This window comes from Myotis lucifugus, unplaced genomic scaffold (genome assembly GCF_000147115.1).
Source record: "Myotis lucifugus unplaced genomic scaffold, Myoluc2.0 scaffold_113, whole genome shotgun sequence".
NCBI classification, from domain to species: Eukaryota; Metazoa; Chordata; class Mammalia; order Chiroptera; family Vespertilionidae; genus Myotis; species Myotis lucifugus.
The window spans coordinates 2602235-2620235 of record NW_005871161.1 but is presented as its reverse complement, the minus strand read 5'-3'; the positions used below and the strand labels follow the sequence as shown (position 1 = coordinate 2620235).

Here is an 18001-nt window from a genome sequence, read left to right as displayed (position 1 = left end):
CCCTGCCTGTGGGGTGGCTGGTCTTGGCTGTTCACCTTCTCCTGGGAGAAAAGAAGCGATTACCACCCTGCCTTTTGGGTCGTGGGGAGGAATAGAACAAGGAAGACCCTGGCAGAGCGAGAAAGATCCCTGAACACAATGGCCAAGGGGTCTGTGTCTGGGCCCCCATCGCCTCTCATGTCCTGGGATCTTGGGGGTCTATCTAGGTCTACCTGTCAGCATCCCGAGAAAGCCCGTGGTCCCCTGGTTCAGGTGCAAGGGCAGGGTTTGTCTGTCAGCCGCAGAGCAGGGGTCTCCCTGTCCCGGGACGGTGTGGCAGGCCGGGGGGCCCGGCGAGCAGCAGCCTCCGGGCCTTCAGGCCCAGGGCTGGACAGGCTGCGTGTCGCCCCCTCTGCTCCCTCTTCCGCTGGGCTGGCTGGATCCCGAGGAAGAGGGGCCCGGTTAGTCCTGCCCCTGCGCTGTGCCAGTCTCCTTCTTCCCTGGCTTGTCTCTACGGGTGGGAAGCTACCCGACAGCCTGCCAGGCTCGGGGCATTGACGTGGGGCGGCGACCTTCCCACTCTGACCACCCTGGCCGGTCAGGACGGCCTCCCCAAGCTCTGGCAGCGAGCCTCTGGCTGGGCCCGCTCCCGGGAGAAACTTAGAAATTTTAGTTCCCTAATTACCACGGAACATTGCTCCGTGGTTTAAAACATTAATTAAAAACATTAATCAACTTGGCCGCCTTGGAAGGAGGTTTTTTTTTTTTTTTTTCTGGCAAGAGCTGACTTTCTGGGTTGTTGCTGCCCCCCTTACGAGGAGGTGGGGCTGAGCTTGCAAACCAGTGATTCAGCCACACATGGGGGGGTGTCGGGCAGCCTCCTGGGCCTCTCTGAGCTTTACTTTCCACGTCTGTGAAATGGGCATGAGGGTCGGACTCTGAGCTGACCTCCTGGGGTCACCGTGGGAGCTCAGTGAGGTCCCGGGAGGATATTCCTCAGCAAAGTGTCCCGTCCAGGGGGGCTTGTCCGTGGCACTGCTGTCAGGATTTGCTGCCTGTCTCTCGCCCCTCCCAGTCTCTGCAGCGTAGCCCGCCTGCACGGTCTCGTGCGGCATGCCTGGGAGCTGGCAAGGGTTACCTTCTGCTCCATCTTGCAGATGAACAAATGGAAGATGAGGGGCCGTCAGGCCTGGAGCTGAGGCTGGTGCACACAAGCCCCAGACTTTAGCTCCATTCTCATTGGCTTCTCCTGCTCCCCGCACCCTGTGTCCTGACCCAGTCATCGTGGGGAGACAGGAAGAGGGGAGACCTTGTCCCTCCTTATGGGGAGGAGACGAAGAGTTAAGGCCCCAGCACTTGCCTCAGTGGAATGCTGATCGCTTCCTAAGCGTTTGTCACGTGCCAGGCCCCATGCTCAGCTGTGCAAAGGTTCTTGCTTTGACAACAGACCTTTAAGATGAGGAACTGAGGCTCAGAGAGTCGCTTGCTCAGGCTCCTAACAGGACGTTGGCAGTAGAGCTGGGATGCCAACCCGGGCAGCCTGACCACGAGCCCACAGTCAGCGGGAAGCCCAGCGGCTGCCCTTTGGGGTAATGAAGCCAATGCATTTGACCGTAAGGAAAACAGCCTCTTCTTTTGGGCATAAGGTCTGGGAGCGAGGGAGGCTGCCCATGGGGGAGTGTGGGTGTGCGAGGAGGCATCTTTCTGAGCGTGCTGTCAGCCGCGAGGACTTCTCCGAGAGAGGGGGTTCCCCGTCTCCTACTCGGAACCGGCATTCTGAGCAGCGATGGCTCCAACCAGCCCTTGACGGAAGGGGCTGCTGTCGGTCCCCATCACACAGACACATCCACGGGAGGAGGTGACAACCAGAGGGCCTCACAGAAGCAAATGATGGCACTGTTTTCCTGGAGGAGAGAGGGGATTGATGGTGGGGAATTCGGGCCACCTGGCCTCTGCCCTTGGGGCAAGGGTACTTCTCTGGCTGTTTCCGGAATGGAGGGCAAATTCCCCTTCAGCACTTGTCAGTCTTCTTTATTCCGAGTCTGTGCTCACAGGAGTCCCATCTGCTTGGTGATTTGGCTTCCAAGATGCTGTGGAGTTGGGGATGCAGGGGGGTGGGTGGGAGGGGGGCGCAGGATGGAGGTCTGGAAGGATCGCTCCATGGTGATGTAACCGTGTGGTTTTCTGGGGGTGCCACACCGTCCCTTGAAGAAGAGAAGTCAGTGTCAGAGCTCACGCGCGGAGCGCCTGGTCCTGCTCCGGGGAGTCTTAGGGGGTCCTCGCAGTGCTGATAAGATTAGGGGTGGCCGTCTCGCCCCTTTTGGCCACCTCCTGCAGCTGCCTCGATGATCAGCTAGGATAAGAGGCCCTGGGGACGCTACACAGTTGTTTGTTCCCTGAGTAATTCATGATGTGCACGGATTGCATGCTAGCAGATCGCAGTGTGGGGCCCAGATAAAAGTTACAACCAAGTTAATCTGAGACAGCTTCCCCGGTTTCCATAAGCCCCGCCTCCTGGGGAATGGCTTGGGCATCTGGGACAGGCCGTCCTCAGAATGAAGTGATTCCGTGTTTCTATTCCCCAACCCCCCCGAGCCAGAATTCCTGGAATCGGATGAACTCAAGCTTTAGGGGGGAAGGGCCCTTGCACAGGGTGGATGGGGGAGGCTTGGGAATCAGGAGACCCGGCCGTCAGTGCTGGCCTCGCCTCGAATGTGTTCTCTGAAATACGGAGCTATCAAAAACTCATCTCATGGGACTGAATGGCTTCATGTATTTCACTGTACATCAGGGTACTTGACACATCACAGTTGCTCAATAAATGTCAGCTCTCCCACTGCTTCTCATTTAGCTCATAGTATACAGGCACTTCTTATTTTTTTGTGGGGGGAGGGGTTAATCCTCACCAAGGGATATTTTTCCATTGATTTTTGGAATAGAAGGGAAGGGGAGAGACAGAGAGATAGAGAAACATCGATGTGAGAGAGATACATCGATTGGTTGCCTCCTGAGTGCAACCGAGGTACGTACCCTTGACCAGAATCGAACCCGGGACCCTTCAGTTCACAGGCCAACACTCTATCCACTGAGCCAACCCGGCCAGGGCGGGTACTTCTGCTTGTTTAAGTGAATGAGATGTCTCTTGTGGACATTGGTGCTAATCATTCTCTGTCCTTTTCAGATCTATTTGCAGGATCCTGGGATTTAGGTGCCTTTCGCCTGAAAACACACGTGTCCATTCAACACTCCAGAGGAACCCGAGCGCTGGCCTTCCCTGGACTCCAGTGGTAACGCCTTGAGCTTGGAGGAGGGAGGTAAGGGAATGTCTCCCCTTGAACTCTATGGGATGGGCCGGAAGTGACGTTTGGAATTGGTGATGTCTAGCAACTCAGTTTGGGTTGTGGCTCTTGACTTCTCGGCCTGGCTCCCTGGGCAGCTCTGCAGGGCTGGGGCCGTCGGCTTCGGTCACCTCATCCTGATACACGGGGCCTGGCTCTGTGATCGCCTGTGCCGTGTGCCTTGGGAGCTCTCTCTCCTTCAGCCCCTAGTCGCGGAAGGAGCCCCCATTTCCAAAGTGGCGCCCCACTCCTTCCCTCCTGGTGGAGGGGGATGCTCTGGCGTCCAGCTGAGACATGTGGGGGCCATACCTGGGAGAGGATGGGAAGGGGCGCTGGGGTTAGGAACCAGGTCTAAACGCCTTTGGGGACACCCGGATGACTGATTCCTCCCTCCCCACCTCCTTGAAGCGCCTGCTCCAGCCACGCCGGGTCTGAGGCTGCCTGCGGTGAAGGCTGGAGGTGAACACGGAGGCTTCCGGCAGAGCCAGTCCTTCCTGGTTTTGCTCCTGGCCTCCCCTTGGGCAAATCACCCAGCCTCGCCAAGCCTCGGTTTCCTCATCTGTAAAATGGGGATCCTCTTAGCACCGGCCTCCGGAGGGGGTTGTGGGTATTGAATGAGACAGTGGAGATTAGGAGGAAAGGCTCCAAAACCAGAGTGTTTTGTTTTTGTTTTTTTAATTCATTAATTATACCATGTAGAGGTCCTTCCGTGCAGCAGGCTGGTTTAAAGTCCTGGGTCTGCTCTTCTCTGTGCCTCCCACCGGCCACCAGATGCGCTTCGGGAAAGCTGGGAATCGCCTTGCAGACCCGAGCAGACCTGGTTGCTCCCTCCCCTGGATGCAGCCGCTATTTCGGGCTGTCTCCATTCTTCCCCTGCCCGTATACTCAACGGCTGGTGAGCTTGTTCCCGCGTGGACTGTCTCAGAGGCCCTGACACCCCGGGGTTGGGCCTCCTGTTGTGCGTCCTGTAAGAGCAAATGGATGAGGCGCTGGAAAGGAGGCAGTGGCGAAGGGGAGAGAGAGCTACAGGGAGAACCCAGAGAAGAATGTTTTCGGGATCACCGGAGGGGGTCCGTTGCAATTGCTTTTTAAAGGAGAGGTTGAAGGGAATGAATAAGACGACAGAAAAGGAGAATGGTTCCCATGGCAGATTTGAACACTATGCAGGGGCGGACAGGTGGATGAGAAAGGTGGACTGGCTGGTGTGCAGATGGCCGGGGGAGGCAGGACGGGAGGGAAGGAGAGAATGCGCTAATGCGGTGCGAGTGCCATCTTTTCCTCGTGCCTGGAATTTGGCAGGGTGCCTTGTCTCCAGCAGCCTCAGGGCACAGGGGGATGGAGAGCAGAGGCCTCGCCCTTCAGTCATAGTGGAGGGGCGGCGGGGGGGGGGGGGCCTGGTGCACATACAGGACACTTCTAGCTCACCAGGTGTGTGGGAGGGAGGCCTGGGGCGGGGCCCTGCTTCCCTTGGGGGAGGTTTCCCAGACCCCTCCAAGATGCATGTGAGTAGACTGGAGCTGAGCGCATCTGCGATGAGGCAGCCTGTCAGTCCACGGACGTCCGCACCTCCGGGCACTCACTACATTATCTGATGTCCCACTTCTGCCGTCAGAACCCACCTGCAGTGCGGGCGGCGGCAGGACTTCCTGTGCGCGGGCTGCGCGCCTGGTTTGGCCCTCGAGCCCTCGGCAGGTCCTAGAGCAGTGATGGCGAACCTTTTGAGCTCGGTGTGCCAGCATTTTGAAAAACCCTAACTTGACTCTGGTGCCGTGTCACATATAGAAATTTTTTGATATTTGCAACCATAGCAAAACAAAGATTTATATTTTTGATATTTATTTTATATATTTAAATGCCATTTAACAAAGAAAAATCAACCAAAAGAATGAGTTCGCGTGTCACCTCTGACACGCGTGTCATAGGTTCGCCATCACTGGCCTAGAGTTTGTTTGCGGAGCCCACGCTCTGGCTCCCGATCCAGGCAACAGGCTTTGGGACAAGTGTGGACGCAGATTTGCAGCAGCCTTTTCCGGGGTCACACTCCCTGCAGCACCCCAAGGGCAGGACAAGCGGCTCCCGCAGCGGGGCAAGGGCGGATGGGACTCCGGTCCCTGGGGCAGAGGATCCAGGGGTTCTCAACCTGTGGGTCGCGAACAATGAAAATGCATCCTGCATATCAGATATTTACATTGCGATTCATAACAGTAGCAAAATTACAGTTATGAAGTAGCAACGAAAGTAATTTTATGGTTGGGGGTCCCCGCAACATGAGGAACTGTATTAAAGGGTCGCGGCATTAGGAAGGTTAAGAACCACTGATAGAAGCTGGAAGAATTGTCTCTCCGGGCTGCAAGCGTGATCCGGGTGGCCTGCCTTCTGTGGATGGAGAAGAGGCTTGGCAGGTCTGACTGGGGGTGACGGGAGAGCAGTTTCCCCAGAATTCAGCCGCTGGGAGCAGGCAGAACAGGGGTAGGTGCTGGATTCAGGCGGCGTAGTCCTGAGTGCGTCCGGGGAGGAGCTGGTCTGTGATGGGGGCTCTCATCCAGGACCGAGCACCTGTCTCCTGCCTGTGCTCCTCCTTGTCCTAAGGGCCCCGCTCTCCCGCCTGCATCCCTGCCTAGAAATCAGCTTCCTGCCAATGGGAGGGCACCCGTGCCTTTCCAATGCGCCAGCCTGGGCCATCTGACTCTTCCTGCCATAGAACAGGGGTGCCAGGAACCTGGACTCCACCTTAGCCCCGCCTCCTCCCACCGCCTCCCCCCACCCACAACCCCACACCCCGGACCCTGGGCAAGTCCTTTACTGCTTTTCCGGGCTCTCTTTTCTCAGCTGTAAATCAACTGGCCTCCACTCTTCCACCTGCTTCCCTGTCCAGCTCCTGACCTTCTCAGTGTCACTCTCTCATCCAGGCCCCTCCTTGGACCCGCACACAGGCTGGGCTTCTTCCCTTTGACCCCCACCTTGCTTTTGGACCCCAACTCTGGAGGCATCTCCTGGCTCCTGTCTGATACTTGCAAGCCAACCCCTCGGGCCTCGGTCAGAGGGCACTCGGCGGCTCTTGCCCACAGAGGACAGCAGCCAGCCTGGCCTCCGGCCACGGGTACCCGTGGAAAGGTGGCTGACCATCCTACGGAAAAGACTGCGGCCCATTCGGAACCCTGCGTTGAAACAGAAATGTCTTTTGAAGACGCCTCTGGTATTGGCCCACTTTATTACTGCTTTTTGTGGTTTCATATTGAGGTTTTTGGCTCACTGCATTTGACCGGGAGTTTATTTTTAGTAGCGAAGGCAGTTCAATTAATGTCTGCACATGAGAGCAGACGCAGAGGAGGGATACGTAAGTCTAGGGGAAACGGTGTCTAATTTTGCTGCTTCTGATAAAACCACGCCAGCGGACACAGCTTCCTCGGGGGTGCCTGCCATGGGCTTGTGCAGAGGCAGGGAGCGGTGGCCGGGCCGTCTCCGAAAACGAAACCGTTTCTGGGTTTCCTTCTGCCCCACAGCTGGCCACACGGTGAACGAGCCCCAGTCATTAGGGCTGATTGTTCTTATAATCAAACTAGAGGAAAGGCTCGACTTTGGGACCCCCAGCTCCTGTCCACCCCCCCCTCCACCCGAGTGGGTTTCATTCTGTCTTCAGAAGCAGCATCCGACTTCTCCCGGATTGGAGATCAGATCTTGAGGGAAGGCTCTGGGTCTGGTTCTGGCTCCTGCTTCAGCTTTTGGCTCCAAGACATGCCCGGGGGAGGCTCTCTCGGATGGACGGGACTTCAGGACCCCGGGTTTGGTCTCACAAGGCAGACACGGTTCCGGAAGGACGTCAGGGGCTCCTCAGTCTGCTTTGGACAACAAGCAAGCACTGCGGCTGCTTGGGACTTGATAGTTTATCAGGCTCTTTCTCGCCCTTTCTCCTCTCTCCCTCCTTTGATTGCACAACTATTTACTGGGAGCCTGCAGCATGCCACTGCGTGGGGTGCCTGGAATCAAGGGGAGAAAAGCCGAAAAGCCACCCTTCCTGCTGGGAAGGAAACCCCCAGACAGATGGGCTCCCTGTGGTGATGTGCGGCTTGTGTGCCTCCTGCAAATCCCTCTGTTGAAAACGGTGCCCCAGGGTGATGGTAGCAGGAGGTGGGGCCTGTGGGAGGCGACCAGGTCAAAGTGAAGAGGGCGGAGCCCCAGGAGGGGATGGAGGCCCTGCTCAGAGGAGACACCAGGGAGCAGCTTCTCTCTCTCTCTCTCTCTCTCTCTCTCTCGTCTCCACACTGTGAGGACACAGCCCAAGGTGGCTTTCTGCGCACCGGGAACTGAATCTGCCGGCACCTTCTTGGTGTACTTCCAGCCTCTGGAACCGGAAGACAGAAGCTGCTATTGCTTCAGCTGCCCGGTCTCTGGTACCTTCTTACAGCAGCCTGAGCCCAGACACCAGACGGCACTGATGAACGGATTGGAGCCTCAGGGGTGGCGTTAAAGGGACCTCCCTGCTAGCTGTGATGGAGCTCAAGTTCCAACAGGCATCTTCTGCATCCAGGCACCCAGACCCGCACCCCAGCCCACCCTTATCACAGGTGGATCTGGACTCTCCTTGCTGCTCCCCACTCCCCTTCCTCCCTTCCTCCCTCTATCCCCCCTCCCTCCCCTCTCCTCTCCTTTTTTCTCTGCTATCTCCCTTTCCTCCTCTACCAGCTATTTTTTTTTTTTTTGAAAATGAGGTCAGTGTTTGGCCTCAAAGACTTCTAGGGGCATGTTTCTGCTGTTGCAGAGCATGGGTACCCTGGCTTCATGCCCGTGAGCAATCAGATGGGGGACCTTTAAAAATATTGGGTTAAGGAAAAGTTTCATGAAAATAGAAAAAAAGAACAAGAAAACCCAACCTAAGTGCCGTCCTCCTGAGCTTGCCTCCTCCCTGAGTATCAGCTCTGCCCCTGCTGGAACGGGAGGGAATGAGAAAGTGACTGGCCGTGGGGGAGTTGGGGTGGGGGTGGGGGGCTGCACGGGGCACCTGGAAGGAGCCCTGAGCCCAGGTCTCCGCTTTTGCCACCTGCCAGCTCTGCACTGGGAGGAAGGCTCTGCACTAGGAGGCAGGCTCTTGGCACGTCCGAGCCTCGGCTCCCTCCTCTGCAGAGCAGGCTGTTCTGAGAGCCAAATGACATGATTGTCTGCGAATCCTCCAAGACGCTCACCTAAGATGCTCCACCAATGGGCGTTGAGCTGACACATTCATCAGCCATTTGCTCTGGGTCTTTGAACCTGATTTCCCCCCGGCTATAATTGAAAGCAGGGGACGGGATGGCCGCCACGGGCCCTCCCCGCTGACACACTTCACATGTTTGCCAACTTCTTTTTCAGGCTGCTAACATGTTTGAGGTTTTTTGGGGAACTGTGAAAGATCGTCACCAGGAGGAACAGAAATTAGAGAAAGTATTCCAGATGTCATCATTGTTTACCTGTACCTCCCACACTTCCACTCTGCGACGCACATCCTTCACACGCCTTTTAAACACAAGCTTTACTTTTAGAACAGTTTTAGGTTTTTACCGAAAAAGTGTGAACCTAGTTGAGACTGGTCCCTTATGCCCACATCTAGTTTTCCCACCACTAACATCTTCCATCAGTGCAGCCCATTTTGTTATAAGGAGTGGCCGATATTGATGCATTGCTATTAACTACAGTTTATACTTTTTTTAAAAAGGTTTCCTTCGTTTTTATCTGCTGCTTTTTTCTGTCCCAGGATCCCATCGAGTCAGGCTGCGTCCTCAGGTTCCTCTTGGCTGTACCAGTTTCTCGGATGTTCCTTGTGTTCGATGGCCCGGACAGTCTTGAGGAGTGCTGGCTAGCATTTTGCAGGAGGCCTCCTATTAGCGTTTGTCTGATGTTTCCCTCATTACACGGGGATGATGGGACTGGGAGGAAGAGCCCAAAGGCGAAGTCCTGGTTTCATCACATTATATCAAGGGTCTTTCCTATCAACACAACGGACCACTGTTAATGTTAACCTTGACTACCTGGCCGTGGTACTGTCGTCAGATTTCTGCACCATAAAGGTACTCTCCCCGCCCCCACCCCCTTCCTTAGGCTTGGAAGGATATCACCATATACAGCCCACACTTTGGGGCGGGGCTTATGCTCCCTTTGACTGAATAATCTACACACACTATTTGGAATTCTTATCCCTGTGAGATTTCTCTCTTCTCACTAAATTATTTATTTATATCAGTATTTAACTGTCGAATATTATATACTTCATACATTATAACCCAATATCACTTATTTATTTTATTGCTTATGTTTTTCCAGCTTTGGCCATTGAGAGCAATTTTAGTTGGCTCCTGTGTCCTTTTGATGTAGCCCCATGATTGAGTATGTGTGTGTGTGTGTGTGTGTGTGTGTTTCTTTTTTTAGCATTTTCTTACTTTCTGGCACTCTAAGATGCTCCAGGCTCATCTTGTGTGTCACCTGCCCCAGATGTAGGATTGGCCCATTTCTCCAGGGTGCTCTGGTGTGTTTCATGGGAGAAAGGTTTTAGATCTGGGTGCTAGATGAGCTCACTGCTACTGGGGTGTCATTGTCCTGGGCCTCTCAGCCCACAGAGCGATGAAATATATGCGTGCGTACTAACCCATTCATACACATATGCACACATCTTTCCATAGTTGGTCTACAGCTGCATCGAATGAACCCTGAGTCCATGCGCCTGTCCCAACGCTCACCCATTACCACACCCCACACACTTTTGAACAGACTTGGTTTTTCGCCCACGTTGGTTGGCAAGAGGAGCTAATGAATGGCGAGGTCAAAAGTCCACGTGGGTTGAGAGCCCTGCACTTTCCCCTGTGGGCAGTCTGGTCTCAGGAACAGAAGCCAAGATGAACTGGACACGGCTGGGCAGACACTCAGCACTGTGTGCCGCCCAGAAGTGCTTGCAGATGGGAGCACTGTCCTGCTCGCGGGCCTCACGTGCCCTTCCTGGCCTCTTAGCCTTCCTCTCTCCTGTGGGAAGCTCTCCCTGTTGCCCCTCCCCTCCCATGTCACCCCACAACATACCCTGTCCCCCACCCCACACTCCTGGAGCCCCCGGGGCTTACCCCATCAGAAAAACACCCACCTTTAAAAAACATTCTCTGCTTGTCTGTTGAGCCATGTAGATATCATCTGGGTAATGTCTCTCATGCCCCCCCCCAACCCCCCCCAAAATAAGGAAGTTCCATCCCTTCAATTTTGGAGTTGGGGGGTGGATAATGCATTGGACAAGACACGTGCCTTCTTAGAACTTGACACACACTGAGTGCAGATGAAGGAGTTCACGTACAATGCACAACCTCTACCTGGTTTCCCTTTCAGTCGCGGGGTCTCAGATCCATGCAGGCAATATAAACAAGTGATGTGGGCCTGAGGGGCAGACTGCAGGGACTGGTGGGGAGCTGGACAGCATGCAGGGCTGGTGAGGAGCCAGGACACCTGGCCAGGATCCTGCCTGATGGCCAGGGGTCTGTGCATGACCAGCTGCCTGTAAACTTGACCATTGCCCCTGTGCATGCCCAGTTCACACAGTACAGTGGCCAGTCCGTGGCCACCAACTAGGGCCCAGAAGGACCACTGGCCCAGCGTGGCCAGATCTGATGGCTCTGAGGGAGAGTGGGAGCTGGGGGGAGGGGGACGGCCTTGCCCCTTCCCCTTCCGAGTTGCCTCCTGTTCCTGACATTGTCACTGTAGCAACACTTCTTCCCCTGGCAGCCGCCCTTGGCCCCGAAAGCAGCAGTGGCTTCCAGTTTGCAGGGGTTTTTGTTCCACACTCTGGGAACCGGCTGCATCGGCTGCTCTCAGAGATGACGCCCCCAGCAGGGGCTCTGCAGGATCCTCCCGGCTTCTCCGTGCTGATCACCTCTCTGCACACCCATCCCTGAAAGGCTGTGCTCGCTCAGTGCAGCCCACGGCTCCTGGAAGCCTGGGGCCCTCCTTCTGCCCTTTCAGTAAATGGCTCCTTCTCTATCTGAAATCCTGCCTGTTACAGCCTCCAGCGTGCTTCCTCTTCCCGTGCTGCATCCTGATGCATGTGCACGGGGCGTTTCGGTATTTCCTAGCCCCCTCTCCTTTGCTCAGCGGAGCCTGAAGCAGGTTTTCCAGGCTGACCACAGCCCACCGGCAGCTCCTGCCCAGAAACCTTGCTGCTTACGCTCACTGCCTGCCCACGAGCAGGGGCTCCAGGGGGCTCCACAGCCGGCTGCTCAGGGAGGCGAGGCTCTGGGTTTTCCACAATGAACGCTGGTCCCCAGGGTGGGCTGGGCTCCTGGGTGTCTGCAGGGGTGTGTGCCCATGCGGAGTGGAAACAGGCCGGTCAAAATAAACCCGGGCCCTGCTGACAGGGGGGAAGTGAGGCTGCCGGGGAGAGCGTGGGCCGGGTGCTTCTTGGGGAGTTTCCTCTGCCTGGGGCGCTGCAGAGGCTGCCCCGGGGCGCACTCCCCCCACACTTCACAGCCACCCCGGCTGCTCACCGAAGGGTGTGTCTGCGAAGCCAGCACAGCTCTGCTGCCATCATCTCCCCGTTTGCCTCCGACCGCCGTCTGAAGTCACCTCCCTGATCTGGCACGTCCAGAGTCCTGCTGTCACCCCAAGGCTGAAACTTGACGTTTCCCAGGGTATGATGTCATCAAGTGTGATTATCCTCAGGGTCATGATTGACCATGCTTCACTGAATCAGAGACAGGCCCCGGTCCGTGCACCCCATGCTCCACCCATTGCTCTAAGCTTCTATCGGAGCGCTCCACAGTGCGCTGCTGTCTCCGGTCTGTATTAGTTTGTGAGGCTGCTGTAACAAAGGACCCCCACATGAGCTGGCTGAAAACAACAGACATTTGTTCTCTTACAGTTCTGGAGGCCAGAAGCCTGGCATCCAGGTGTCCACAAGGCCACATGCCCTCTGACAATTGTAGGGAAGAATCCTTCCTGTCCTGTCTCCGAGCCCTGGTGGTGGCTGGCAGGGCTGGGCCTGCCTTGGCTTGTACTTGATCACTCCAGCCTCCGCTCCCCTCCTCACATGACCTTGGTTCTTGTGTGTCTGTGTCCCAGTTTCCCTTCTCTTCTAAGAATGAGGTCCACCCTGATCCAATATGATGTGGTCCTCACTCGATGACCTCTGCGAAGACCCCATCGCCAATAAGGCCACAGGTGTTGGGGTCTTCTTCAGGGGGCACAGTGACACCCACAAAAGGCTGTAAAAAGATGTCACAACTTCGATTTCTGTTTACTTTTCCTTTTTTATAAAATGTCTTAAATTTTATATGTTTTACACCAATATAGTCATGCACGTGTTTTATAGTAAGGGTAATTTTTCTGCAACATTTTGATAATTGAATGGTGATTATATAAGATATCAATATTGAGAAATTGCAAGGCCTTGGGAATTCATTGTATTTCGTAACCCTTTTTGATAGTGTGACATTTTTTTCAAAAATTAAGAAATTTTAAACACAAACAACCAGATGAATTTATGAACATACTGATGTGGAAAGGTGTCCATCATCAGTTAATTGAAGAAGAAGAGTTGCAGGACATTTTGTATAGAATTGGCCCCCTCTTGTCAAAATTAGGCAGAACAGTAGAGCGACGGGCACGCTCCTCTGCACAGGGGAGAGATTCTGAGAAAGGTATGCACTTCCTGTGCACAGACATTTCTGGGAAATGTGGTTGGAAGGTGTGAGAAAGTGGGAGTTTTTACTGGGTAATTTTCTGTGTTTTACTATGCGAGTGGGGAAGTATGAAGCGTGTGGTTTGTGTGTGTGGATGTGCTGCTGCACATGCGTGTTTGGTGTGGATGCCTCCCTCCGACTCACTTTCTGTGGTCCTTTCCTGCACAGGCAGTGCCACGAGCACGCTCTCACCCAGTGGAAACTCACCCATTGTTTCCTCCGCATCCGCTTCCCCACGCCCCATCCTCAGTGCCTGTGAGCTGTACACAAAGGCGGCCTGCAGCCTGGCCGGTTGGCAGTGGCTCCGGGTGACTCATCTTCCTTTATCTAAGGGAGCTCGCAGTTGTTCACCCTTGAAAACTTCAGGGAGAACGTGATTCCTAAGCGGTCGCCTGGTGGTCTCCCCAGAGGGGGAGTGCACATTAGAGATTTGGCAAGTGACAGTCCCCATATTTGCGCCTCTCGGGAGCAATCGCTCGTTAAGTGCTGCTCGATAGCCCCTAAGCCCAATTCATTAGTGAGTCGTCATCAGTCCCTCCGAGGGTATTTTCATGATCACTAGGCTTTTGCAGTTAATGTAAAATTTTTGTTTAAGTGGATTTATTTTTATGTATAGGTGTATTTTCCCATTTCAGAGAAGGTATTTCCTAGATTCAAGGAGGGAAAAGCAAGGACAAATGTAACATCTCTTTTTTAAAATACATTTTTACTAATTTGACAGAGAGAGAGAGAGAGAGAGAGAGAGAGAGAAATTGATAAATTGATTGGCTGCCTGCATGCACCCTGCATGCACCCTGACCAGGAATCGAACCCGCAAGCTGGGTATGAGCCCTGACCTACAATAGAACTGGTGACCTTTCGGTGCATGCGACGATGCTCAGCCCACTGAGCTACACTGGCCAGGGCTCAACATAGAGAAGATTGGAGGCGAGTCGGGAGGTGGAGGCGGACTTTCATGATGGTGAGGCCCGTCAGGATGCTGTGGAATGTGTAGCAATGATCCTAATCCGTGCCTAGACATTGGGAGGTAATTGTTCCTCCTGCCATGTTTCTTTGTTTTACATACCCGATGTCCTGCACTTGGGGTAATTACTTAGCTATTCACCCTCAGTATTCCTCTGCAATCATTGCCTGGGGCTTGGAACATTTGTTTTGTTCATTTTTGTAGTCCCGTTCATTCTCCTTCCCTCTCCCCCTGCATCCCTCCCGCCCTCCCTTCCTTCCTTTTGTCCTTCCTTCCTTTCGTCCTTCCTTCCTTTGGCTCAGTTCAGTTCAAGCAACACATCCTGAGAATCTGAGTTGAATGGGTCACACGAATGGAAAGACCTCTGCAGAAGACCTCCTAGACTTCTGGGAGAGAGCCATCTAGGCACACATAGCTTAGGACCATCTCAGCTGCTGTGATACCTATTGGTCCTGTAAGGAATGGGAACCCAACGGGTAGTGGGCCCTTGAAAATGTGTGGACCTGAAGTCAACATGTCTGTGGCTCTCATTAAACCTAGTTTTTCAAGGTGACACACAATAGGTCTGCATCGAATGCATGGAGAGTAGCTGGACAGACCATCTTTCCTCTGGTAGTTTGTCCTCATCCCTAAACATAAGGAAGGGTAGCTAGTGTTTGCTTGTTTTTTAATATTTTTTAAAAATTAATTTTAGAGAGAGAGGAAGGGAGCAGGATAGAGAGATAGAAACATTGATGAAAGAGAAACATTGATTGTCTGCTTCCTGCACACTCCCTACTGGGGGTCAAGCCACAACCCAGGCATGTGCCCTGACCAGGAATTGAACCGGTGACCTCTTGGTTCCTGGGTTGACACTCAACCACTGAGCCACACCAGCCAGACGGTAGCTAGTGTTTTGAAACTGTCAATCAATGCTGACATTTTGGAGTCCTGTGATGGGTGCTGTCTCATTAGAGCTGCCCAGGAAGGTCGCTGGTTTTCAGCATCCTCAGGTTCTCATCATTGCTAGAGGCTGACTAATTATGAGCAGGGAAGTGAGGGCCTTGAAATGCCCCTGTCTGCACATTCGGCCTCACTGTCACAGCCAGGACTCATTTCTGATAACTCCTTTGGCTTCTGTGAAGCAGCCTGGCCGCGCTGGCTGTGGGTATGGCTCAGAAGGAACGGAATAGAAAGCAGACAGGGGCAGGGTTGGAGGGGGCAGGTGGGGTCCCAGGGGGTGGAGGGGAAAAATTTTTTTTTAGCTCATTTCAAAGTAATGAGAAGGCTGGATGTCTGCTGCTATATTCGAGTTCTCTGTTTCCGCGGAAAGTGAAATTCTGGGCAGACTGGGCCTGGCTAAGAAAAGGGACAGTGGACAGGAAAGCGATGACAAGCGGGATGTGGTAATTTCTAGAATGCGGGTACTTTTCAGAGAGTTTCCCCTGCACCCTTCTTCCCCTGGACCCTCAGAGCACCTACAGAGCTCTCGCGGGGCAGGAGCGGGCAGGATGGAAAGAACACAGACTTAAAACGCTATCTAAGGAGCTGGTGGGCATCGGCACCTCACGCATGGGCAGTGCCCCTCTGCCCGGTCCAGTCTACCCCTTGGCATCTCAGTGTCCTCCTCCTCAGCATCAACCGCAAACGGCGGGACTATTGCGTTCAAGCAGCTCTAGATGCCGGAACAAATCATCCTCAATGTTTAGCAGCTCAGCACAGTTTTCTATTTCTCTCTTTTTTTTAAAGTGCATTTTTATTGATTTCAGAGAGGACGGGAGAGGGAGAGAGAGAGATAGAAACACCAGTAATGAGAGAATCATTGACTGGCTGCCTCCTACACGACCGGGAATCGAACTGTGACGTCCTGGTTCATAGGTCAGCGCTCAGCCACTGAGCCACCATGGCTGAGGGGGTGGGGGGAAACGGTTATTTCTTACTCACGTAGTAGCCCCCGGGGATGGTCCTGGTCAGCAGGCGGTGCTGCTTTACGCATCGGGAGATGCAGGGCTCTCCATGCAGTTGGTCTGCCATCCTGCAAGGACCTTGACATCCGTCCAGTTGGCAGAGCAGGCCAACCCACATCGTAAACCCCTTGTCATGCGAGTGGCATAGAGTCCCCTCGCCTGCGTTGTATTGGGGAGAACTGGGCATCCTGTCCACACCGGGCGCACCGATTTTAAACATGAATAGTATCATTAAGGGGATGGACCGGCACCCGTGAAACCTGTCCCACCTCTTCCCTGTTACCTGAACAGGCCCAGTGGGGTCCTGCTCAATCTCTCGGGAAGGAAAAATGGTGCTGAATTGTAGGTTTGCCGATTTCTGTGGGGAAATCCCACCGCGGCCGATGTCAGGCTACCCACGGTTTAAAACCTGGTTCACACAGTTCTTGACTGTTTACCCGTTGGCTCTGGAGTCGGGGCGTGCTCACGTCGACTGTGCTTTTTTCCTCTTTGGGAAATTGGCAACCTGCTCGTGTATTGGTCGGCGTGTCATTCTCATTTCCCGTGTCGCAGACCTCTTCCCAGGCCGGCTCCTGCAGACTCGCTCAGCAACTCTCCCTTGCAGGATGGGGTTTCCATGAAGGTGCATCCTGTTGTTTCTGGAAGGTTCTTGGGAGGGCAGAATCACCCCGCCAGGGCAGGGGAGGGTGACAGCAGCTCTCCGCGTGCGGGGTGGCTGGCTCCGGCAACGCCGTCCACATCTCAGACCTGGCGTGTTTCCTTAGAGTCTATTCTAGCTTCTGGCTTTTCCTGGACACGTTATTCTGATAATCTGTAGGCCGACCAGCTCTGGGGGTGACACTTCCCTTCACTTCTTCTAATCTCAGATTGCATTAGGGCATCTCCTTTTTCTCTGGGGAAACCTTTCCTGAAATCTCCCTGTTCCCCGAGGCGCCACGTGCCCCTTCTCCAAGGTCCTTCAAACTCAGGGCTGCCGTCCATGACTGGCTCACCCACCTCAGTACTTACTGCGTGATGCCCACCAGTGTCCTGTGCAGAAGCAGAGAAGCGCTGGTGGGCGGAATGGCCCCCCAAAGGCCCATACTCGAATCTCTGGGCTTACGCCTATGAAGTTGTCACTTTACACAGCAGAGGGACTTTGCAAACGTGATTAAGGTTTATGAAGAGAAAGAACTCTCTCTGGGACCAGAGAGATGCCCCCCAAGAAGAGTCGGGGAGACTCCACGTCTGAGGAGGAATTGGGGTGCTGGTACTGGCTCTGAAACAGAGGGGCCCGCGTGCAAGACGGGGGGGAGGACTCTAGTTGTGAAGGACGGCCCCAGCTGACTGCCAGCAAAGAAACGGGCCTCGGGCCTGCAATGCAGGGAACTTACTTTGGCCGAGGGCATGAATGAATGAACATGTGGGTCCTCCCACAGCCTCCTGGTCAGTGCCCCGCCAGCTGACAGCTTGCACCCAGCCTGTGCCGTTCAGGGCGGAGAAGCCAGCTGAGCCCCCTGCAGAACTGTGAGATATTCAATGTGTGTGTGCGGGTTCAGTCCCCCAAACTTGTGGTGACTTGCTGTGGCAGTGGTAGCGAGCTAGTAGAGCCACAGTGTTGGGGAACACAGGTCCCAGCTCCTCTCTTCTGACCTCCGAATACAGTCGTCCCCCCTCATCCATGGGGACACCTTCCAAGACCCCTAGTGCAGTGGTTCTCAACCTTCCTAATGCCGCGCCCCTTTAATACAGTTCCTCATGTTGTGGTGACCCCCAACCATAAAATTATTTTCGTTGCTACTTCATCACTGTAATGTTGCTACTGTTATGAATCGTAATGTAAATATCTGATATGCAGGATGTATTTAGGCGACCCCTGTGAAAGGGTCGTTTGACCCCCAAAGGGTCGGCGACCCACAGGTTGAGAACCGCTGCCCTAGTGGATGCCTGAAACACCCCATAGACGCCATGCTTTTTCCTATACATACAACCTGTGATAAAGTTTAATGTATAAATTAGACACGAGAAGAGTGAGCAGTAATAACTCATGAAATAGATACTGCACAAGCCACTGTCATACAAGGTATGCAATGTGCTTTCTCTCTCTCAAAA

At 54.1% G+C, this 18001-nt stretch overlaps 1 long non-coding RNA gene across 2 annotated transcripts in view; it reads left to right on the top strand.

Annotated features, from left to right (window-relative positions):
• The window catches only part of LOC106697901, a 265045-nt gene that overhangs the window by 120396 nt on the left and 126648 nt on the right, over positions 1 to 18001 (top strand). Inside the window, exon 3 of one of the 2 annotated variants that reach the window (XR_002830399.1) lies at positions 3173 to 3293. This is a non-coding gene — a long non-coding RNA (uncharacterized LOC106697901). Of the gene's footprint in view, positions 1 to 3160; positions 3294 to 18001 lie in introns of both variants that reach the window. The other variant, XR_002830400.1, reaches the window with a different exon arrangement.